The following is a 6,000-nucleotide window of genomic DNA, read 5'->3' on the forward strand; positions in this document are numbered from 1 at the left end:
TTTAGAAGGTGACAAGAAACAATCCTTGCATAAAGTAAGATCAACTCATGCACTTAAAGGATAATAACATTAAACAAGAAGGTGTTTTGAGGGGTCAGTATGAATACAGACAAAGTAATTACACAGATTAAACAGGATTTTGTAATAAGATTAGACGTAGTGAGACAGTCAAAAAAGTCTCATAGATGTGGTAGTTTGATACAAAAGTTCTTTGTGTAATTAGTGACTTGTTGGAGGCTTAACTCTTATGACACTCTTCCTAGAAGATGGTCATGAGATTAGGTTCTCTTTAAGTGTATTGTTTTTGTGCTGTTAATGGTAATATTTACATTTATTTTTTAAAAAAAAAAAGTGGATTCTTAGCTAGAGATGTTTTCGAGATGGCAATTTCTTACTTGAGATATTTGGCTTCTAAACTGAAAGAAGAAAAAAATAATGAGCTCAAAGATCCAGATTTTTGCTTTAGACCCTTTCCTATAGCACTTGGACGCACTAAATGTAATATAAGAGTTTATCAGAAAAATTAAAAACATAACAGATTTGTAAAAAATACATGTTTGAAAAACTCTTACTTGCTTCAACTTCTTGGGTGCATTTCTCAACCGCGAAGTTCTTATAAATCGTTTGCATTCCTTGACTAGTGAAGATGGTAGACTTTTTAAGTCCTTGTCCTCTTTCCTTCTCTATAGAACCTGGAAAAAATAGTCATTTGTTCGAGATTAAAAGTGAAGTAATTCTGAAAATTAAAAGGAAGAAACGGAAGAAGTTTCAGAACCAAGTGATAGCTGCGAGTTGGGGGGGAATGATCTACCATACTTGCAGAGCCCAAACTGATTTTTTGTCAAAGGAGTACATATACAAACAGCTGAGATACACACACAAATTAAGATGGAGATTTTACATAGAATAGACATACTTAGTTCATCAAAGAGAGATAAAAGATGTAGTGTTTTTTTGCAAACATTGAAAATCTAACAGAGAGGAAGGAATTAAGAGAGTCGAGAAGTTATCAATACAAGCAGAATCTTTCTTACTTCAAAGAAGCAAGAAAATATGGATTAGGGAGAAATTACATGTTGGATGCTATAGAGAAGGGCACCGACTTACGATTGAGGAATAACTAGAGAAGGACTAGAGACATCAACAACTTCTTAAGTTGTTTCTGCATCACAAGTTTAGTCATTTGTTCGAGATTACGAGTAAACAATAGGTTCTGTCACTAGCTAAAAATCACTCACAAAGTAAAAATCAGTCATTTTTTTTAGATTAAAAATCAATAGGTTCAGTCATTTTTCGTTGGAAATGGTTGACATTCCACACCTCCTCCTCAAAGATAAAATACAGAAAGCAGAAAAAGATTTTTACTATATAGTTGATTTACTTGAATCTTAAAACAATACTAAAGAAAGAACTAAGAAAATTACAAATCACAATTTCCTATCAGAACTATATGTTTCAACCTAAAGGAGCAATCAGAAAAGAGAATGTTATCCTATATTCATTGCTACAAGCTACAAAGTTTTCTATACTTTTTGGAACACATAATCACTAGAACCACACATGGAGTCTAACCCCACGAAATTCATATGCAAAACTTTCTGGAACACGAAAGTACCTCTTATGTAGTTATGATGCTTCCTCTTTAAATTTGACGAAGCGGCAAATATCACACGCCCATAGTTCTCTTCCTTCATAAGTTATATGGAAAATGTATGGACCTTATAGATACAATACAATTGTTTGCGAGTCTCGCCTCCCCTTCTTAACATAAACATTACAATTATGTAAGTATATTTTACTTTAAAAGTTACATGTAACATGTCTAGTTCTTATTTCTCTCGCAAAATAGCAACATGTAACATGAATCATGACCAAATTTCTATTTACAGTAGCTCATGACGCAATTTAGTAACAACAACATGCCAGAAATTAGAGTCACGTCAGACAACATTCACACACTTAGATTCATTGAAATATTCATGACAACATTATCAACTTATCCAAACAACTATTTGAACCTAAAATTAGTGTTTCCCCAAGAGAAGAGAGATAAACTAACTTAAAGTAGAGAAAAATGTAATCAAGAGTGCTGCAACTTGAAACATACAACTCAATCCGTCAAATGTAGTATATAACCTTCGAAATAACAACAATAAGCTCACATGTGCAGCCACGGAGAACTAAACTTGGCAAATCAGGATGTTGTCAAATTGCAAGCTTATACAGAACCTTGAATCAGCTAAAAAAATTAGATTTTATAAAAAAAAATAGAACCATGAATTATTTCATTAACCACGTAAAAAGTGCATATGAACCACAAAGTCATGTTAAAAACCAATCACGAGATACTAGGCTATAACGGGCAGCAAAGAAACAGAACTTAGACAAGTACTAAAGAGAGATTCGAACAATAGTTTCACAAGTAGACGTCTGAGTTAGGATCAAAATTGCAAGAAAAGGTTGAACTAGGAAATTTTCAGGCTATTCTAGAGCAATAAGGACGAAGCTGAATCAACTTGAACAGAAAAGTGAACAAGCAGCTATGCATTTAATTAAACTAGCTGAATGAAATAAGAAAAAAAAATTGAAACATGATTGACGAAAGTTCTTGACAAAAACACAAATCTAAACTAATGATACATAGAACTAGGCTAAACCACATGAATCCTTATACTCGCCATAAAACAACAATCAAACTTGAACAAGAAAGCAAATTACAACAAAGTGTAATCAGCAGATACTTAAGAAATCTAATAGAAACACAATATAAAATAGAAGAGACAATGAGAAAATTACATGTAAATAAAAGTTACATGTAACACAGAAAATTAGTATATGTTCTTAGCGAAATAATTAGACTTTTCAAATAGAATATGCACTCTATACAAAATATGAATCTTCAGGCACATACAACAGTTAACAAAATCGAGTCACTGCTATTAGAAACTCAACCCAATAATGTTTCACTGATTGTACATAAGAAAACAGATCAGAGTAAGAAACTTTTAACCTACATAATGTTAGAAAATAGGAAGAACAAGAAGCAGAATAACTTAAATAAAACAATAAAAACTCCATGTACATTTTGTGCAATTCAAAATAATAGAAACTTGGTTAGAAGAAGAAGCAAACCTATACGATCTATTTCACCGAGCAGTTGATTGCAGGAACTATACAACAAAGAAGACAAAGTTGCGATGGAAAAAACTTTATGTTAAGATTGGTTGTCGGACATCGTAGTTGAGCGAAGAACAACGATCGATTGTTGATGAAGAAATCGACTAGCTATAGGGAAGTTGTGACCAGCAGACGAAGTGTTTTATTTTGCTTTTTAAGTTTTACAATCAGGTTTTAGAAAACAGAGGAGGGTTTTTCCTTTTTGGCTAAAAAACTGGCGCCTAAATTTTGGTGAAAAAAACAAAAGTTTTTTTTACTACTGTAGTATTAAATTTTTGCTAAAAGTCATGCCCTAAGTTTTTTTATTAGAATTTGGGACCAGTTAATATGTTATTTATGGACCGGATTAAGTATCTTCACAATAGAATATGCAAATAAGGATTGAAATATAATCTCGTCCCAATACATATATCTTTAGAGACGGGATTAGTAGCTCATCCCTAAATGTTGGTCTTAAATAAGAGTTTTTCTTATAGTGAGTGTTGATTGGAAAATACGGGCAAACCTATGGGTGAAGTCATGAATGTGTTCATCTTTGTGAGTGTGAGTGTCGATTGTGATTCCTAATCTATAAATTGTTGAACCATTGTGTATGAATATGGAATCACTCTTTGTGTGAGGGCATTTGAGTACCTTTGTTGAGCTTTAACTTGCATTTAAAGCTAGTATTGTGAACTTGATAATCTTTGATAATGGTGAGTAACAACTTGAATCTTTGAGTGCACAATTGATCCTTGCATGAGTAAGTTGAGTCTTTTTGTGTGCATTCATGATTGAGTCTTGTATAGCACTGTTTGAGACATCCTTTTTGAACTGTTGAACTTGAGTTTTTACTTGAGGACAAGCAAAAGTTTAAGTTGGGGGTGTTGATGAGTCCACATTTTGGACTTATTTAGGGCTTTATTTAAATAGATTTAGTATCCTCAAATGCTAATTTTGTGCCAATTTCTGATGTAAAATCCTTGATTTCCAGATATTCGGGTTGAGGAACAAAGCATGGACACTAACGAGCAAAAACGAACAAGGCAACTGAAAGAGCGAAGAAATGAAGGCCTGTTGATCGGCTAATCCATTGGGCGAATCGCCGAGTAGCAATTACCTCGCCTAAAGTTCCAGTGTGCCAAGCCCTGAAGGAGAAAATCAAGTCGGCAAGAAAAAGGAGCAGTAGGCGTGTCGCCGAACGGTTCCGCGATGCAGTGATTGGATCAACCAAAGTTACAAAACTTGAAGTTGCTAAAGGCCAAATCGAAAAGGCAATAGAACTGACCAAAGGGCGTATCACCGAGTTGATCGACAATCCCAACTTACTGCACCGAATGGTCCTTCGTAGCATATTTTTGGCGACTATAAATACATTTTTTAATTCTTAGTTTTAAAAGATTTTTTCATAATCAGTTTCATAATATAGAATTTTTGAGTTAGAACTCTGGGTATTGAGACTAAACTTTTCCTTATCTTTGAAGAATTGAAGTTTTCCATTTTTGAGAAATTGGAAGTGGGTCTTTGAGATTCTTCAACTTTGACCTTTGTAAAGACGAAATTAATCTTACCCAGTTGATGGAAACACAATTTGGTAACGATTTCTATCATTTTATGATGTCTAACTAAAACCCCAATTCTTAGGGTGTGATTATGTGATTATAGGTTGATTTAGCTTGTTGGTATTGTTAATTATTAGTATAATTGTTGTTTAAAAGTGATTTCAATCAGTAATTGTGGTTCAATTTAAAGGGTTGTAGTTGCAAATGCTACTCTACCTTCGTGTTTTTGGCTTTCTCGAGAGAGTGGTTTTAAAACCAAGATTACTAATTTGATGGTTTGTGGGTATTGGGTTGTCATGGGTCATCTCGAGAGAGTGAATCCTAAACCCTTTTCCACAAATTAAGTTCGAGAGAGTGAATGGACTAAAGTGTAGGTTGTTCTTAATTTCTGCTTGTTTGTGTTCGAGATAAACCAATTTGATTCGGGGTAAATTGTTCGAGAGAAAGTTTATCCCCACTAAAGTCTAGCTTATTCACCGATTTACAGCTAATTACTAATAGTTACAATCACCCACATATCTATATTAGCCTATAATACAATCACATCCCAAGAACCCGTCTCATTACTTGTTAATTTGTGTTGTTTGTTGTTGTTGTAGTTGTTAGGTATAACGAAAACCCTTTTTTGTTACTTGACACTTGTGTCACCCTAAATTTGAAGTATGCTTTTATTCGTAAATGTCTTTACCTATGATTGACTTGAACATATTTGTACTTTGCTCTTGATTCTCAAACATGTACCACTCCCTGTGGGAACGATCCCAACCCAATTGGTTGGGTTATATACTAGCTAACGATCGTTGACTCTTAGAGTTGGATTAAGTGTCTTTGATAGCATTACTCATATCAATAAGCAGCCTAATACCTTAATTTATCTACTCTCTCTCGAGCTAGATAGGTACGATAAAATTGAGATTCACTCTCTCGAGCTGAACCCCCAACAACCCAATCACTACAATAATCAATCGATAACTTTAATTCTAAAACCTCTTTCTCAAGTAACATAGAACACTAAATTAGAACTGCATTTGCAACTACAATTCATGGGTTAATACACAACTATCAATCAAACCCACTTCGAATGAGCGTTTAAATCAGTAAACAACAACACCCATAAGCTAATTAGAGCAAATAATCACATGATCACACACCAAGAATGTGGGCTTTAGCCACAAATCATAAAAAGGAAGAAATCAATACCACTTACGTTCTCCATAATCTGGGTATTGTAATCCAAGTCTTTACAATGATCCAACATGCTCAATATCAAAAAACCAACTCA

This window comes from Solanum verrucosum, unplaced genomic scaffold (assembly GCF_900185275.1).
Source record: "Solanum verrucosum unplaced genomic scaffold, falcon-dt-bn FXZP01000123.1, whole genome shotgun sequence".
Classification (NCBI taxonomy): Eukaryota; Viridiplantae; Streptophyta; class Magnoliopsida; order Solanales; family Solanaceae; genus Solanum; species Solanum verrucosum.